Source organism: Polypterus senegalus, chromosome 2 (assembly GCF_016835505.1).
Source record: "Polypterus senegalus isolate Bchr_013 chromosome 2, ASM1683550v1, whole genome shotgun sequence".
In the NCBI taxonomy this organism is placed as follows: Eukaryota; Metazoa; Chordata; class Cladistia; order Polypteriformes; family Polypteridae; genus Polypterus; species Polypterus senegalus.
The window spans coordinates 219,033,442-219,054,126 of record NC_053155.1 but is presented as its reverse complement, the minus strand read 5'-3'; positions in this window follow the sequence as shown (position 1 = coordinate 219,054,126).

Here is a 20,685-nt window from a genome sequence, read left to right as displayed (position 1 = left end):
TCTACTGTACAATAAAAAAATCAAAAGAGGAATAACCTTGGAGGTCAATCATCACCCCGAAATCGAATAGTAGAGGTCACGTAGTATATGTGTACCGAATTTCAGGTCAATAGGTCAAATGGTTTGCGAGCTACAGGTGATTTTAAATCCTGGACAGGCAAACGAACAGCCACGGTAGCGTATTATACGTATATAAAGCTTATAGCCAGCGTAATTCGGTGTTCAAAATACAGCATCCATAGTTACATGTAAAGTCGAAAAAATGTCTCATCTTTATGCCCACTTCTTTAAAAAATGTACATGTCATAGTGTGATAAGCCAAGTTCAGAGGCCGTAAATAATGCAAATAAAGAGACAGCTGATCACGAATATTTGGGAAAGAAACAATGTAAAAGAAGTAACGTTTTCATTTACCTGTTTTAACGCCCCTACACAGATTAACATGGAAGCAGAATAAAGTTTTAGTGGCGGTTTCAGCACTGGGATGTGCGAAGGGCTGCCTGGAGGCCTACAGGTGCTCTGAGAGCAAGTCGTGGGGCTCAAACTTGCCAACGCTGAGCCACGCGTCAGAGGCCGTTTTTCATAACTGCTGGAGGAGAGAAGGCGAAAGTGGTATATTTAAAATCAGAGGAACAGGTCTGAAGGATTGAAAGCTCTGTTTTAAAGTAACCAGCAAAAAGGGAATTCTAAGGATAGAAGTGAAAGCGGGTGAAAGTAAAATAGTACTTACTTAACAGAGGTTGAACATGAAGCCCTCAAGTCACCAAGACAGACGGGTGATTGCGCATGCGAGAGAGAGAGAGAGAACATTTAAATAGGGTGGACTGAACCCGAGCAGGTGTTGTTGAATAGTAAAGTCCCAGTATGTCTGATTATTGTAAGTCCACAGGAAACGTAAAGGCGGATTGGATGGTCAAAAGGGTTTGGGGTATAAAACCAGGATCCGAATGCCAGAGGTCGTCTTTTGACCAGGTCTTCAAGCTTTAATGTAGATCTGTGCTACTGATTTATTTCACTGAGTAGTGGAGATACGTACTGTTCTTTGTGTATACAGTATATAGTAGGTGCTTAGTTTATTCATTTTGATTATTTTGTTTTTGCCTGTCCTGATAGGTGGATGCGGTCATGTCACCTGCCTTTTAGGGATGGATTGACACACAAGGAGATCACTTTCAGCATCTTCTCTAAATGTGAGTACCAAATTTGATCATTTTTATCTTCACCACGTAATGCAGTCCTCTTGGTGGAGGTGGGCCACCATGTATTATTGCTGTAGGTAAAGGTGGAACCAATGCAAATGTGAAAATAATTGCTAGTTCTGTCAGGAGTGTCAGCAGTACCTAAGGTAGTGATCTGTCTTTGGTGAAAGGAGTTACTTATTAATCAATTAAAAGTTAATTGATTATTAATTCTGCTTAAACGTTAAATAGCAAACCTACAGAATCATCCAGAGAAGAAAAGAGACTAACTTGTACCAAATAGTTGTTAAAGGATTTTCTCAGAGAATAAAGACACAAATTCCTAAATCCATCCACTGGAAGAATAAAAATATCCTGCGTTTCAAAATATTACTATCTTTCCATATTAATCTAAGTCACCCCGCCAACACACACATTATGCTTATATTTGTCTAATACACTTATTACCTGGAATCACTTTGTCAAAGAGGCACTTAAATTCCCTCTTTATTCCAGAATAAAAGACTTATATAAAATATATTCAGGAGAGTTTAAAAAATGGCTTTATGCACCACTCTACCATTTGAATACACATCTGTTTTTTGTTTGTGAAAACAATCCACTCCAGCTGTGTGCCAATTATCAGACACTTAATAAAGTCACAGTGCAAAATAATTATCTGTTTTCTTTGATTCCTGAAAAAGTACGGCCAGGTAAAATATTTAGGTTATAACCTGTTTTGAATCATAAAGGAGGATGAATGAAAAATGTGTTTGAATACAACTCTTGAACACTTTGAATATATAGAACAGATTGTAGTCTAGTGAATGCAGTTTTTTTTTTCTATGATGCATAAGGGACTGATTTGTAAAAGTATTTTTGCCAATTATTACATTATATGCTATACGAACAGACTCTGATTTCATTGTCTTAAAAATCTCTTTAATGAGCCTAATAATATAAGGATCCAGAAAGTTAATAACCATGAAAAATAAGATTTGGTGATAGCCTAAGTAACTGGAGGCCCATTTCAAAGAGCTGGTTATTATTTAAGAAAGTAAAACGTTGTGGAAAAAATGACTTTTTTGCATACTTAAGGAACAGAGAGTTAAGAGCTTAGTGGTGAATATAAGCTTTGCACAGTTTTTGTTTGATGAAACTAAATGCTAGTTTTCCCTAAGAAATGTACAATTGAACTGATGTGTGTCTTATTGCTTGATATAAGATTTTAATTATCCACAATATTATCACCTTATAATATATTTTTAAAATAATTAAGTTTGGTTGAATGGATTGTTTTTGTCCATTTTCTACTATAGTACACTGATTTTTACAGTTTAATTTTCCTAATCTAAAATATAATTCCAAGTAACATCAGAAAATCAAAGAAAAGTGAAGGAATCAGCAGCTTGTCAAATTTATGTGGCATTCTTCAATTAAATTCAAAAGGCCTATTTGTAATGTTATACCTGCAGTTATATAATTGTTGCATTGCTTTTAGGAAATTTCAATTTCTGTATTCTTACCTTCTGAATAATAGTGTATTTCATGCCATTAGAATTTTATTGAGATCCTAAATGGCAACATTTTTGATGCTTGGGCAGGTATCTTGCATGTTATCCTGTTATTTTAAGACCATATTACTTTTTTACTGATGGCTAATAATATGTTCTGCTCTAAGATTTTAGGGGAACGAAGATGTTGATTTAATAGATAATGGCACAAACGTTTCTGTGCTGTGAGTTAGTTGTGCTTTTGAAAATGCCAGTTCAGCACATGTAGAGTACATTTAATCTGGTTGATGTTCTGTTAAATCAAACTCCATCAAAGAAATGACATCTGTGAAAATTTTGTTTTCTGCCTCTCTACTCTTTTGAGTATTCCAATGTTTTCCAAAATAATGCTTGTTAATTCTTTCCAAATATAAACACATCAATCCATTCTTCTATCTTCTGAGCCCATCTATCAAATTACAGGATGATGAAGAACCACAGCCTAACCCAGGATCACTGGGCACAAGACAGGAACCAGCTCTGGAAGGTACATCAAAATACTGCAGGACGCTCTCGAACACATAATCAAAGCAACTTATACTGGGTCAGTTTACAGCAATCATTATTTCAGCTTTTCACTTTCAATTTATTCTTAATAATGCACTTTGCCCCAAAAGGCCAGGGGTACATCGTGATTCTATGAACATTGTAAGAAAGATTGTAAGTTTAAGAGTGGTTGCCACACAGAACACTTTAAATTCCAATTACAACAGCTCTCTGAACATTTACAATGCTAAGATTTATGTTGTGATTTATTCGTTGTCATTGAAAGCATTTATTATATTTTACAGATTGTTAAGTTAATTTAAATAAATTATACTGTTAATAATTAGAGATTTATAAGTTAATATTTCTCTGTTCTTTAATATTTTTGAAGAATCAGTGTTCTAAGGTTGCTGATAGCTTTGCTTTCTTGAACACATTTTATGTGTTGTAGTTGGGTATGTGGAGAAGAAGGAAGAAAGAAGAAGGAAGGATAGGAACTGGAGTTGATAGAATACAACTGCAATAAAGAAAGCCTTATTACACCTGCAGTAATGGCTCTCAGCATTCAATGTATATTTGATTCGGAAGTCATTAAGACCTTTTAATAGACACTGTAGCAAAGTAGCCTGGGAGTGGCCATGATGTTTTCCAGTTAAACAGAGTGAAAAGAGAATAAATGGAGAGTTTGTTGGTGGACGGCTACTATATGTTTACTGGTATCTCCTGTTGATATTCGTAAATAACTGTCATGTGGCAAACGAAGAATAATACAAAACAATACAGCACATCAGAAAACCCACGGCATGGTAGAATGCAGGGTATAGGCATAGTGACTGTATGGAAAATGCGCTGCCATCACTGTCATTGATGGAGTAAAAGCCAGACGCCTGCATGACCATCATCATCAAGTTCTTCCGTGAGAACCCTAAATCCAAAGAGGACTGTTTCATTTATGTGAGGTAGAATGCCCAGAAGGGACTGGGCAGTCTCATGGTCTGGGATCCCTGCAGATTTTATTTTTTTCTCCAGCCGTCTGGAGTTTTTTGTTTTGTTTTGTTTTTTCTGTCCTCCCTGGCCATCGGACCTTATTCTATGTTAATTAATGTTGACTTATTTTTCTTACTGTGTCTTTTATTTTTCTATTCTTCATTATATAAAGCACTTTGAGCTACATTTTTTGTATGAAAATGAGCTATATAAATAAATGTTGCTGTTGTCGTTTGTAAGTAGTATTATTTGTTTATTTTGCATCCCATTATATTCAAAATTTCTGTATATATTTGGAAAATAAACACACTATGCGCTGTCCAAAAGAGTTTGTGAGTTTTTAATACGTAATAGAATTTATGTACTTCATTTAAGGATACTCAAATAATTTACAAATTCCCACCAGGCTGTCCAAGTGAAGACTATGTGTCAGAGAGTAAAGCGGGTTGTGATGTGCAGGCTTATTGTCTTCATTGTATAATTTCTACCAATCCAGTATGTTAACCCATTTATACAGGACAAGGTCACGTGGAAGCTGGAGCCTATTCCAGTAAACACTGGACATAAGGCAGGAACAACACTTGGACAGGGCATCCATCACTTTGGTGTATACCCACACAAACAGAATAGGTCCCATTTAACAATGACAGTTCACCTAACCTGCATGTCTTTGGACTCTGGATGGAAACCAGAAGAAACCTAGGTGGGGAGAACATGCAAAGTTCATGCAGGGAACACCCTGGTCTCCCTGTATCATTTCGCTCATTGTTTTTTCCCACTGTTCAAAAGGAAATTGCACATGTTAGTAAACCATAACCATTCTGCCTGTTATCTAAATGGATGGGATTTTACTTTAGATGGTTTGTCATATTAAATCACAATGTTATATTTACTTATATTACTTTTCACAACTTTTTTTTTCATTCCATGGTGGAATTACACCTTAAAATTAAAGTATTACCTATCAACTTTTTTAATCAACGCTTGACGCTTTTTTTATAACATAATTCAGGAGTGAGGTTAAAGTAGTACTTTATGCTAGCTTGTAAATTTGCTTCTAAAGAAGAGTTCTGGGAAATGTATAAAAAAGTAGCTTGTAATGCACATATGTACATGATAAAGTGTATAGTTAATGACTATGATTCTTCTTTTTCAGAAAATACATCCAGTAATCTATAATTAAAAAATACAAACATGGTTTTAATAAAAGGAATGTAAAATAAAAGTATAATGTTGATATATACAAAATAGGATAAGTACAGTATTTATACTATGTTAATCCCGAAATTTAAAATACTGTGGTGGATGGCTGGGGCCGTTGCCTGGCTGGGATGCCCATGTGATTGAAGTACCGGGGGAGAGGCCATAGTCACAACAATACCTGCCCCGGAACACAAGAGGGCAACCCCCTCTGGATACATCCGCAATTTTATTTTGATAGAAGATAAATGCACAAAAATACACTATTTCAAAGAGCAAGTCACATGTAAAAGAAAAAAATACATGCACCATAAACAGATTGAAGCCAAGAAATTAAAAGTCTGTGATTCAGCGCAGCTGAGTCAAACAATTAAGTAGATTGATCTTGTGTAGAAATAAAAACACTGAACTATAGTAAATACAATACAGACTTTGTTTTGACACCACACTGGATATTTATGTAATTAGATTAGCATTTTCTAGGCTGCGGTTTAATTCAGCATAGTCAGAAATCCCTTGGATAATACTAACACACTTTAAAAACTCTATTTTTTAAAAAAATATGTCAAATGTAAATTACAGAAAATTATATGATTCAGTATTTTACTAAAAAGTCTACAAACTAGATCTTGATAGGAGGAATGTTGATGTAAGTAGCATGGTGATCACAGCAACTACATACTGTATGTCTTTATTACTGACACACCTTAACCATTTATTTCCATACTAGCTGTGCTACCCGTCTAAGTAGTCAACATATACATCAGTGTTAACATTTGCAGTAAACCATGCAATGTACATGTCTCTGTTATATGCTATTTGGTTTGGGATTCGTAAAACACAGTGCTAATGTTTATGTTGGAATGAAAAATGCAATTCCATCCATCCCGCTATATCATAACTACAGGGTCACAGGGGTCTGCTGGAGCCAATCCCAGCCAACACAGAGCACACGGGACAATTTAGAATCGCCAATGCACCTAACCTGCATGTCTTTGGACTGTGGGAGGAAACTGGAGGACCCGGAGGAAACCCACACAGACACGGGGAGAACATGCAAACTCCACACAGGAAGGACCTGGGAAGCGAACCCAGGCCTCCTAACTGCGAGGCAGCAGTGCTGCCCACTGCGCCACCGTGCCGCCCAAATGCAATTCTTTTTATGTAAATGTTTGTGATGCACCATCTTTTGTAGTGGACTGGCGCCCTGCCCAGGGTTTATTTCTCGCCTTGCGCCCTGTATTGGCTGGGATTGGCTCCAGCAGACTCCTGTGACCCTGTAATTAGGATATAGTGGGTTGGATAATGGATGGGTGGATCTTTGGGAGTGACAGAGACATTGCAATTAGGTGGACACACAGACACGCACACAGACTTTTATCCTTTTATTAAGATGGACAAGTGTTGCAAATTTTTGTAAATTATATGTTACAAAGATTGAGTTGTAAATCTTTGGAAACCTTTTGTGCCAATTGTGCAACATAAGCATTAACTTAATTGAATACTTCAGCTAGTTAAACCCTTTCTTTCTGAATAATTTGAGGGAGTGGAGACTATACACCCTTAAAACTTATGAACTGTTTAAGCCTAAAAATGCCTGCAGCTAATAAATGAAATGTGAAGCGGAATTTGATTTCAGCAATGTATATCAATAAGCTAGGCTGTAACTTAGTAAGTGACAAACTTTCTTAAGTAAATGAAAACACATTGACTGTGATGATACCAGTGTCATTTTCTATATAAAAACTTGTTTATTAAAAATACACATTTCACAAGCAGGATTTGTTCTTTTCTTTTAGGATCGCACAAATAACCTTCCTTCTTTGTTTTGTAATGTATTATTTTTTCCTTTTTTATACAACTTTATTTCATAAAATTATTTTTTCCTGGGCACTAATAAATTGTGTGTTTGTTTGTACAGGTATGTCTTCTTGTGTTGCTAGTTTTCTAGTTTTGTATGTATGGTTGTTGAGATGCTACAAAATGCTTGGCATAAGATGCAACTTATAAAAGATACTCAGACATATTAATCAGCATTGGAACTATCATGATAAAAAGCACAAATTTGATTCGGAAAATGGGAAAACTTTTTAAATGTGGCAGTTCACCTTCAGTCTTACCACGTTTGATAGTAGCTACATCTGACCTTTCTTTGGTCTTCTTCTTCTTCTTCTTTTGGCTGGTCCCATTAGGGGTCACCACAGCGGATCATCTTCTTCTATATCGTTCTGTACTCTAAATCTTGCTCTGTTACAACCATCACCTGCATGTCCTCTCTCACCACATCCATAAACCTTCGCTTAGGCCTTCCTCTTTTCATCTTCCCTAGCAGCTCTATCCTTAGCATCCTTTTCCCAATATACTCAGCATCTTTCCTTTGCACATGTCCAAACCAACACAATCTTGCCTCTCTGACTTTGTCTCCCAACTGTCCAACTTGAGCTGACCCTCTAATGCAGGGGTCCCCAACCCCCGGTCCACGGCCCACTACAGGGAACTGCCGGCAACGGAGACTCGCTCAGTGAAGGGTTACAGCAAAAAGGCTGTCCCCTTCACTGAGGACGCTTTTCAGAACGCTAGGTGGGTGGGGCTTTGCAGCAGCGCAGAGAGAGGAGAGGGACCGAGGTGAAAGAGTTTTACAAAGTATTTTTATGTTTCTGACAGTTTCCCCATATGACATGAGTCTATAGAAATCTCATTACTACGAAGTACATTCACCAGCAGATACTTAAATTACAACAAAGTGACCTTGAAATGCTTGAATGAATCATCCACAGAACAGTTAGTTCTGTGGTCGCAGCTCAGTTGTGCACATTTGCGCAACAAACCCCAAACAGAAACATTGTAAATTTGTTTTTCTTTCTTGAAACTTTCCTTGTACTGCTTTTTTTTTTTTTTTGCTGTTTTTCTTTTCTATGGTTTTCAGTGATACCTTTTGCTTATTGCTTGTCAACATTTGAAAAACATCCATTGGAATTTAACTCATTGTCACCCTCCTATAGAAACGGCAGACACAAGAAAACAATAACAGTGTTAATGTGTGTGATTTGCAATCTGTTGGAATGACAAATGCAATGCATATGTCTTTGTTATATGCAAAAAAAGAAGAAAAATCTCGGGTTGCCAACGTATGCGAACTGCTGCATTTGAAGACATCGATAAAGTCGTTTTTATGTGACTCAGTGATGCTCGTTCAAGAAACAGTCCTATTAATGCGGCACTCATTCAAGAAAATTTGAGGTTTTTAATCTCTTTTGGGACCTCTGTCAACGGAACTGTGAGCCTGCTGTTGCCTTGCCCCGGTAACAGACAAACGATATTACACAGATGCGGCAATTGCGCTTCGGGACGCACTTCAGCGTGTCATTCCCGTTGGGTGGGGGGATCCCAAAAGAGATCAGAAACCACACAATATGAAGAAGAGGAAAAGGATAATTTGACTTCTGATTGATAACTGTGCTTCCCACAACACGCTTCCGCATTTAGATAATGTTCGTGTTGAATTCCTCCCAACCAAATGCACGGCAGTGCTTCAGCTATTGGATTTGGGTATCATTTGCACCCTGAAAGTGTATTATCGCAAGGAAATGTTGAGAAAAATTCTCGTCAGCATAACGTTTAGACAGGAGAAGATTAAAATAACATGAAAGAAGTTATTAAAGCTGCTTCCATTTCCAACATCCTATCTTTGTGAGGCAGCGTTTTCTGCAGTGACAGCAACCAAAACGAGATTACGGAGTAGACTGAACATAAGCAACACACTTCGTGTGTCACTGTCTTCCATCGTCCCCAGATGGGATCGTCTGGTTGCAAGAAAACAAGCTCAGGGCTCTCACTGATTCTGCATTATGATAAGCTGTATATTTTCTATTACTAAATTATAACTTGAAATGTAATGTAAATTGTGTATATAACTGCCCTACGTTCGAACCCGCCCATAATCACCCCACAAACCCCAGACCGGCAAACCAGTCCCTGAAAAATGTTGCTTCTAGTAAAGCAGTCCTTGGTGTCAAAAAGGTTGGGGACCACTGCTCTACTACTCATTTCTAATGCTATCCATCCTTGTCACACCCAATGGAAATCTTAGAATCTTTAACTCTGCTACCTCCAGCTCTGTCTCCTGCTTTCTAGTCAGTGCCACCGTCTCCAACCCATATAACATAGCTGGTCTCACTACCGTCCTGTAGACCTTCCCTTTCAATCTTGCTGATATTCGTCTGTCACAAATCACTCCTGACACTCTTCTCCACCCATTCCACCCTGTCTGCACTCTCGTTTTCACCTCTCTTCCACAATCCCCATTAATCTGTACTGTTGATCCTAAGTATTTAAATTCCACCTTCGCCAACTCCACTCCTTGCATCCTCAACATTACACTGACCTCCCTCTCATTTACACACATGTATTCTGTCTTGTTCCTACTGACCTTCATTCCTCTCCTCTCAAGAGCATATCTCCACCTCTCCAGGGTCTCCTCAACCTGCTCCCTACTATCACTACAGATCACAATGTTATCAGCAAACATCATCTCACCTGTCAACCTGTCCATCTCCATTACAAATAAGAAAGGGCTCAGAGCCGATCCCTGATGTAATCCCACCTCCACCTTGAATGCATCCGTCACTCCTCACCACGGTCACACTTACCTCGTACATATCCTGTACAACTCTTACATACTTCTCTGCCACTCCCAAGTTCCTCATACAATACCACAGCTCCTCTCGAGGTACCCTGTCATATGCTTTCTTCAGGTCCAAAACTGGCCTTCCTTCAATAATGATCCTAAAATCTCTGATGCTATATTAAATGAACTGGTTCAACATAATTTTCTTGGAAAATCCCAATGGTCGTGATAACCTTAACTAAAATAATATGGTTGTAGACTTTTTATTTTTTGTTTATTTATAACTTGATTTAAATCATAGCTTTTATACATTGGCCAATGTAATGTGATTTTCTAATTTGCCTATTCCAGACCATAGGGGGGTCAGTGGGTCCGGAGCCTATCCCAGGTAGTATAGGGCACAAGGCAGGAATAAACCCTGGACAGGATGCTAGTCTGTCACTGGGTAAGCACACACACACACGCACACACAACCAACCACACACCAAACACACACTAGGGCCAATTCCGCTTCACCAGGACAGTTGGAAGAAACTAGTGCACCTGGAGGAAACCCACGCAGAAACAGGGAGTACGTGAACTGTGGTCTCCTTACTGTGAGGCAGCAGCGCTACCACTGCACTATCGTGCTACCCACATTGGCAAATGTCACCTTTACATTTATAGTGTACAATAAAGCTGAATGAACTCCTGAGTATTAGAAAGACCTGCCACATTTTGTTAGGGCTGTTGTGTTAAGGCATACAGTATACTCTGTCATCATTTAAGAAATATTTAAAAATGAAGATTACTGTTGACAGGTATTTGTATCTTCTTCTTCTAACAGCCACACGGGAGATAACAAGGAAACCCTTAAAGGAAAAGTTTAGTGTCCTCATTTTTCTGATAAAGGCATTCAATTTGGAGACTAAGTGTACAGATTCTTATTAGTTAACAGAAACATAGGTGCAATTAGCTAAAGGAACTAGTAAGCTATCAATAAACATATTTTAGCTGAAACATGGGAGCACTGAAATAGAGTGTAAAATGTGTTAGAGCAGTGAAAAATGTGCTGATTCTAAGCTCCGTGAGGAATAATTACAACTTTGTAACAGGCAGAAATAAGTCATAGATACAACAAAAACACTGGGGATTTTCTCTCCTTTAATCTGCCATAAACCAAAGAAACCTAACTGATTTACAGTAAATATAAAGAGGCATGTGGCTTTTGAAAAATAACAAGGGATATAGCTGCTCTGGAAAGAGATCTCTAAAGAGTAGATTGCAAACTCTATGACAAGCAACCTTTTAAAAGAGTGCTGGCACTAATTATAAAAACACCTGAGCTGGCAACCTTGCAACAATACCGACAACTCACTGGTGTCTCCATCAACAAAAAATAATAAAAAAGTAGAATGAAAACACACACACACTCTCTTCGGCTCACTGTGATTTTTCTGTAACATGCACTGCAGTCATTTGTAGGATGGCAGTGTGAAATCTGGCAATGTGGCATCATAGATAAAGAAGGGGCGATTCTAAAACAATAAGGCTGATGTTTCAGTTTGTGCTTCTGAACCACTGTGTGACCCTGAATAAGACAATTAATTTGCGTGTGTCCCATTTGTGGAAAAAGATACATAAGCAGTTGTGTCATGGAGCGGAATTTGTAAAGGGTCTTGGGCTAGTGCTGCAAAGTTGCTCCACAGATTTAGAAATATGTAATTTCTTTATATGTATTTCATGTTTTGCTGCTTTTGTTATGGTGAGCATGAGAAAAATAGATATTTTCTCAATTATATCTTGATATATTGCATTTTATTTTTAGAGTAAATTGTTTTTTTCTATAATATTAAATGTTATTTAAGTTAGGCACCAATCCCATCTTGTTATATTTCTAATATTATATTTTAATGGTAAGCAAATGCAGTTATAAATTATTGCCAAAAAGCTTCAAACTGGAGGTTAAGTGACATGGAATGCGTCAGTATTTACCTTAATAACTGTAGTATTTCTTGCTGGTGCACCTGCTAATTTACAACACTACTGAATATGAATTAACCTTTGTAATTTGGGCAAATGAAAAGTTTATTTAAAATTGTTCTAAATATGGATGGTATTCCAACATTACAATAATATTTTTAAGAGCAGAAAAATTATTATACACCATTATATATTATTACATTAAGCAGAATGTAAATGAAGATGCTTTATATTCATAGCTCCTGCTATTTAAAGTTTCTAATTGTGTTAACATATTATCTTTAGATGTATAATTAGCAAATTCATAAACTAAATGTTATTTTATTTAAGGAAGATTTATATATGATTAAAAACTGTTGGTTTACTTTTTTAATATGTTCAAATACTTAAGACATTTTTTTTTAAAACTGTATCTTTGCACAACAGAAATAAATAACTCAATCATATATTTTACCAGTTTAAATCATTATTGACAAAACATTGCCATAATGTAATCTAGTCTTTAATTTACGTATACTGTAAAATGATAGTGGAATTTTTATAGCACCTCTGCACCTAGAATAAAGCCAATACCTCCAATGTAAGACTAAAAAGTGACAATTACTGCCAATTTGAAAATACAGGGTCAGAAACTGAAATAAAGTAAAAAAAAAAAAAAAAAAAAACCAGAGAAAGTCATAACCAAAAAATCTAAAAATCAAAGAGTCAGAGCCAAAGCTTAATTTGCAGTCTAGAGGAGGCTGAATTAAGTCTAAACCTAAGAGGTCGAACAGCAAAGAGAGCACAAGGGAAGTGTTTTGAGTTTTTATAACATTGAACAAGTAGGAAGTGCTTGATGCTAACCCAATACCTTATATCTTTGATTGATGATGCCATGTGCCACATACTTCCTGTTGACTCTACCTAGCATTGCCGTAGTAACAACAAACAAATGCTCACAAAATGGTGGTGCCCCTCAAAAAATAAAATGGTATTGCAAGGGAATTAAAACTGTCAAAAATACCTTGTATTGAAATAAAAATGTTAAATATTAATCTTTAGTTTTAAAATATGTAGTTTAAATGCTTAAGTTTTTATTATAGCCAAAGGAAAACCCAGAAAAAATAAAATTAAGCATTTGATCATAATACTACACAGATGTGTACCTCTGTCTACCAGGTGGGGTGACTAGCCCACTTGCCCAAAACGAAAAAACTCCTCAAATAAAGCACACTCTTTCCCCTAAGTATAAAAATATGAATATGGCCCTGAACAACTACTATTACCCAAAATATACCAAGCAATGCTAGCTTCTATCATACATTAATATAAACAAGACCAATGGAAGAACAAGTAACATATTTTTAATAACTCATATTAACTTAAACTATACAGTCGCAAACTTTCACAAAGGCTTTTACAATTCACCACTGATCTAAATCATCACATGCCCGATAATCCTGTGCAGACAGTATACTGTTTAAATGTTTTAAAAGACCGCACCCTATCCATGGATATTTATTACCTTGTGCCAAATGTTGCACCCCTTTGATTTTGTGTACTTTATTGATTCCATGGCCAAGATATGAACATATTAAAAGGAGTACTTTGGTATTGGTTCTGTGCTTACGTATATGAACAATTAAGTGAACCACCCATCATGACAGAGGTTCAAACCTGTAAGGGTAAGGCTACATAGACAGAATGATCTTTCTTGCTTTCTGTTGATTTGATACTTGTGTTCTCCTATTTGTGTGTCCCTCCAAAGGGGTGCCATTCTTTTGTACCTGTGGTCTCTTGTGTGTTGTGGATATGAGGTACTTCTTTGGTACATCACATACTGCACATTGTCATGCATGCCCATCGGAAGACCTCCTCACAGGCTTATTTGAGATATGTGAAAATCTGCTGTGGCAAGACGGGGTGCAGCTGCTATCATTCTCTTCTCCTTCTCTCCGCACAGCTTTGAGAAACCACTTAATGAGGGCACTCAGCCCCACCCCTTGCTGGACGAGCATTACTAGACGCCCAGCTGCCTGGAAGGAGGTGCCATTTCTCTCTGTGAGTGAACCAATGGATTGAGCTCCCAAAGGAACAACCCTTTGTTAAAGACAAGCCATAAGAGCATTTTGTTGTTTTGAGCCCAAGGGGGCAGCAATGTTTGTGTTGGAATAAGTTCATCAAAAGGGATGACCTGGATAGTGTCCAAACTCTTTCTTGTTGCCCATCCTGTCTTTCCTGCATCCAGCCACAACATATACAGAGATAGATCATTCATATTTTATGCCTCTGCAGTAGATAATGTTTTGCTGTTGATTTCAGGCTATATGACTACATAGCTGAACTGACCACTGTTTGGTTGTGTTTGGTTGCCTTTTGTCTGTTCTATCTGTGCATCCCACCTATTCTGCCTTGAAGCTGCTGTTTTACTTTTATCAAATTTTCCAAAATACGGAAAGGTGGTGACTATTTTTTTTTTTGCCCAGATAAGTGACCTTTAAAAATTTGAACTCCTTGTTCCGACCCTGGTACACCACTTTCATATGTCCTAATGGTCATTTTAATCTGCTGATACACTATGTCCATAATTATGAGTTTTGGTTGCTTCTCTTTAATAATCTGTGATTTTCTGTCCTCTTGTTTGGTCTCTGATCTTACAGTTAGTCAGGAAATAGCTAATATCATCACTCCCAGTGGCTTTAGCCTCAATGTGCATCCCAAATCTACAGAGTTACCAAATAGACATGAAAAACAATGCAGCAAACAAAGAGACAAACCACAACGAAGGATCTCTTTTTTGGTATTTTATTTTCTTTGGCTCCAAAACTCTCAGCTACATATCACTTTTTAGCCACAAAATGGCTTAGACCTTTTAAAAATGTTTAATAGATGTTTGTTTACTGCAATATTAGAGAGAACTCGATTCCCAGCGATGTGATGTTGCATTCATCTATTTGATTGTTACATTCATTTCACTATATAAATTAACCTAATATATTCCTACTTCAACCTCTGTACCTAATTTATTATCTGCATACATAATTTTTTTCAATCTTTAAGTATATGTGTGTTCCTGGTGGGGATGTCTTTGGTGGAGTTAATGAGGTGTGGAGGGGAGGATCCTTTTAAGCTTTGACAACATGGGTCTCATGGAAGTCTTAATCTGGCCCTATGTATTTGGAGTTTAGTTCAAAGTACAAAGCTTTATAACATACACATGAATCTTGCTTTTGTCATATATAGTCATCTTTAGCCTACAAGCTGTACATCACAGCTTGGTGGTGAAGAAACATTTTTTTTTTTCTCAATCCTTGTCATATGAAACTGACTTGATATTGGGAACATGGACAAGATTACAGTTTATGTAACTTGTTAGCATACATTAAGTTAAAGTTATCTCTTCTGTACTACTAACCAAGTTATTACCACTTCTGCTTCTTATCTCTTTGGACACAACTTTCACTTCTGAACTTAGTTGCTCTCTATCCAGATTTTGCACTTTCCCACAGTGATACTTTTGTTTTTTCTTGATACCCCATTTTCCTCCTATACGCCTTATTTAAGCACCTCCAAGGTGGCATATGCACTAAAATGGTTGTGATTTACTAGACAGCTTTAGTTTTACCCACATGGTGAATGTTGCAGGGCTCGGCTCTTACAACACTGTAATAGAAAAACTGAATATATGCCTACTTGTTTGGTAGTTAATGAAAGGTGCTATTAAAATATTACAAATAATGAAATGATTAGGCCCATTACAGGAGATCTAGGCCTGTACAGTTGATTTCTATACAGTAAATTTGAAAGCTTTTTAATCAGGTTAACTGCTTTGTAAATATTAGAACAAATTGGATATTCTGCAAATAAGGCAACAGCATGCAGTATATCAGTCCATGTTCAGTTCTGTTTTACAAAAAATACATTTTATATAATAAAAATGCAAAAAAAAAATGTTCTGTGAAATGTATGTATTTTTCATTTTATAAATTATTAAGTAGCCCTTCTGATCTTCCAGGGGCTCAGACCATCACAGCGGAATGTCTTACCACTTCTGAACTTTGGACACATTACTCCTTTGTTGTGTTGGGTTTTTAAAAAACACACATGGGATTTACATACTGAATATATAATGCCTGTTTATTTATCAGTTTATATAGCTGTCTCTCTAATTTGTTTTCCATTAAGATTTAAAGAATCAAATATTAGACAAACATATCATGAGTAGAAAAATAGTATTGTCAAAAATGAGATCATAAAAGATTGGATGCTTTCCTAATTTATATGTAGTGTTTTCAGCATCTCAGATCTTTTTTCTCCTTCTCCAGAATTATGGTAACCTGATGCTGTCTGCTTTTCAGTTGCTATATTTTGACATACTGTGGATGCCACAGATCTTATTATTTCAATGTTTTTCTATCATGTCTGATTTTCTAGGATATGCACCAGCATTGTGGATACATGTATCTGATTTGTCATTTCATCTGGGCTGTCAAGAGATTGGTCCTGTCTGATTTATCCATGTGTAAAGTACTGCAGCCCAATATCCTTAGGCACACCTTTAACTCATGATATTCTTATAAGCATATACCATATTTACCGTTAGATTAGAACTGCTATTAGGACTTTTTCAGATATGCATTTGTTAACAGAAAATGTTTGTACCTTTTTTCAAATGAAACCCTGCTCATTAATTGACTTGACTTGACAAACTTGTCTATTTCCTTTCTGCTCAAAATAGCATATATGAAATATGCAGTAGAATAAAATAATGATGTCATAGATACATGTAATACTACATAAGTATTCTGCATGGGAAACTGAGTTAAGATTTGTGGGCATTTATGATTGAAACTATACAGAATTGGACATAGTTTGTGTCAATTGTATCCCAAATTTAAAAATGCAGTAACAGAAAACAATCACAAATAGAATGCACATCTTAAAATAAATTACTTCAAAGAGTTGATAGATTAATATGAAATAAGTTTGTGTTTATAAGTATAATTTTCCATTTTATAAAATATGTCTTAAATATTAGCATTGGATACTCAAAAAAGGGATTTTCTCAAAATAAATAAATAAACAGATATTGTATATGTGTAAGCATAATAATGATAGTATTTCTCATTAAGCACCTAAAGCCCTCAGCATACCATCCTTAAACTGATGATTTAGTGGAGCAGTTCAATCAAACTCTCAAACAAATGCTTCAAAAGGTGGTCAGCGAGGATGGGAGGAGCTGGGATCAGCTACTTCCCTTCATACTTTTTGGTTATCGGGAGGTCCAAAAAGCATCCACGGATTTTTCCTCATTTGAGTTACTAGGTATATGGATGACAACCTCGAGGACTATTGGATATTTTAAAAGAAGGTTGGGAAGGAGAGGCAGTTATGACTGTGGTAAAACACTTCAGGAATTATGTCCTTGAGATCAAGTTATAGTCTTGATTCCCACTACCCATTCCAAATTACTGGTGCATTGGCAAAGCCTATACAAAATTAAGGAAAGGAAGAGGCTATTTGACTATTTGGTAAATCAACTGAACTGCAGACTGGCTGAACAAGTATACCAGGTGAATCTGCTGAAAATATGGAAGGACAGGAACCCTGATCCGTCAAAGCAGTGATGTTCTTTGTGGTGAATAAGTAACCCGGAAGAACTTTTCTCATTGCACATGACATCATTCCTGAGCCTGGGGTAATTGTCAGAGAGAGCCTGTATCGCCTCCCAGAAGCAAAAAGAGCAGAAGTGGAGCTAGAGATCAAGAGGATGCTGAATCTTGGTGTTATTGAGGGAAGTTTAGTTCCCCGGTACACTCCTACAGTTCTGGTCCCTAGGCCTGATGTGAATTGGCGCCTTCGCAATGACTTCCGTCTACTTAATCAAGTCTCCCGATTCCAAGTCCATCCAATGCTGCCAGTGGATGAACTCCTTGAGTGGCTTGGTCGGGCTCAGTATTTGACCACACTTAACAGGACAAAATGCTCCAAGGTAAAGACCGTGTTCAGCATCCCTGGCAGGCATTTGCAGTTTTGCAATTTCCTATTTGGGTTACATGAGTCTTCTGTGACTTTCCAGTTTCTGGCGGATAAACTAGTGTGTAGTTTGAGGGGGTGGGTAATTATAATACTCCTCCAAAAGAGCCAGCGGGTGCTGTCAACTAATTCCTTTTCTCTTTCTCTCTATGCAAACTAGAAGATTAGCAACCATGACACCTCTGATGACACTTCCAGTTTCTACCCAACTGGACCTGCCTCTTCCTATCAAGAACGTTTATCACTGGAAGAAATGCCCTCTTAGTCAGTCTTGCAGGAGACTCACATCATCACAATGTTTCGTTTTGCTTATCAATACACCATACCTCATGTTTTAATTGAATATAAGGGGTTAGCCTTTGTGGTACCCTAAAGATTTATCTCCTCTTATCTCTTTGTTTTTATATATATATATATGTGTATATATATATATATATATATATATATATATATATATATATATATATATATATATACACATATATATATACAGTACACTCCCGCGAAGTTGCGGTTCAGAGTTCGCGGCCTCAGTCATTTGCGGATTTTTCCTTAGAACCTAACTAATAATTGTTAGCGGACACCGCAAATATCCTCCTCAATTTTTATGCCTTTTTTCATGGCAATACTGTACTGTAGAGAGAACTGTGACTTGGGATGGTGAAAGTAGCCAATAGAATTTGAAACTGCAACTCCCAGCAGTCCCTGTAGTGGCTCTGATTGGTCTTCTGCTGAGGGTGCTGGGGCTGTTGAGGTCAAAGGATGTCAGCGCGGCTTTTAAAAAGGGGGTCGATGACCAAAAGCAAAAAATAGTTTTTGTAATTTGTGTTTCAAGTTCCTGTCTGTCTGCCTTCTGCTGGGTTATCTGTACTTATTCATTTTGTTCTGGATCGTTTCGTGTGTCTGGATTGTCTGCCGTCTGCCTGTGTACACGAAGACTGTAAGTGGATTCATGGCCATCCTGCAAAGAAAGGAGTGCTCCTGAACCCGTTCGCCATTTCAAGAACTACCGGTAGGACTATCTGTACATTCCCATTCAGAGGGGACTGGGCGGTCTCTTGGTCTGGAACCCCTACAGATTTTATTTTTTCTCCAGCCTTTGGAGTTTTTTGTTTTTTCTGTCCACCCTGGCCATCGGACCGTACTCTTATTCTATGTTGATTAATGTTGACTTATGTTTATCTTTTATTGTGTCTTCTATTTCTATATTCATTTTGTAAAGCACTTTGAGCTACATTTTTTGTATGAATATGTGCTATATAAATAAATGTTGATTGATTGATTGATTCAGCGTGCTGATATCTGTACTATCTATTTTCATCATTACAATTTATCCGTTGCCATTTTTCATGAACTTTTTCATGATTTATTGTGTGTGTTTGGTTTGTGCTTTGTTGTATTTAATGTGTAATCGCCGTAAGGAGAACAGGGGTGGTATCGTTGTTCTCTTATTTCATTTGTTTTCATTACATTCTTTATTTACTGTTTGATTTTGTTTTTGTCTCTGTTTGTGAGTGGGCGCGTGTCGGGTCAAGGCTGGAATCACCACCATAAAAATAAATAAATCACCATCTTCTCGATTGCAGCTTCTTGCGCGACGCTATGCTTATTTAAAAGCCTGAACTGTACCTGTCCTTTTTGGCTGATTGCTTTGTTTCTCTCTCTTCCCCCAGACATTCTCTGCTCCTGTTGGGGGTTGTGCTCCCCTATGATGTTTGTCTATTGTTTAATCGATAACTAACTGCATACTGAGCTCCTTTTACTTCTGAAAGAGACATGTTTGTTTGAAGTGTTTGAATAAAGTTCCTGTCTCTACAATCTCCTGTGTTTCTGTGCAATTCTGTTACCCAAGCATGATACCCTGCAAGCCTCACTGCCCCTAGGATGAGCCGCTCCCCTAGACAAGCCTCAGAGCATCAGCGCTTACCTCTGTGTGCTTGGTGTGCAGCCTGTTCAAGCGCAGTTGGCTCCGTGATTTTTTTTTTTTATCCATGGCGTCAGTTGCACTTTGTACATATTGTTCCAGTAGTTTTTAAAACAGTTTTTACAGTTCATTAACAGTGTGTAAAATGATTAGTGTTGCAGTAATTGTGATGCTCTTTGCATGAAAAAAAGTTTACTTTTTCTTTGTTAATTGGAAAGTGCAGCAAAACAGTATTTGGCCTCCAGGAATGCATTAGTTCCCAAGTACTTGGCAGTTTAAGGGTTAAAGCCCCAAGATGCTAGGGCTTCTGGCAATGAAAACGTGCTTGCATGAATTACAGTGCATACAGAGGTAACATTGGTATTTTACCTTCTAGCACTGTGGGAGGCATAGCAGTATACTATACAGGTTTACCTTTACATTCTCTATTTTTGGGTAATGTATTAAGCTGATTTTGAAATTAAATTAAAGTGTTTTTGAGGCATATTTAGGGTTTAAACTATGAAAATAGGCATTTTTTTAACCACATCCAAAATCTGTGGTTTTTCACAATTCGCGGGTGCTCTAGGAACGTAACCCCCACGAACTTTGGGGTGTACTGTATATATCCATCCTTTATCCAACCCGCTATATCCTAATTAAATGGTCACGGGGGTCTGCTGGAGCCAATCCCAGCCAACACAGGAACACAGGAAACAAACCCTAGGCAGGGCAGGCACACACACGGGACAATTGAGAATCGCCAATGCACCT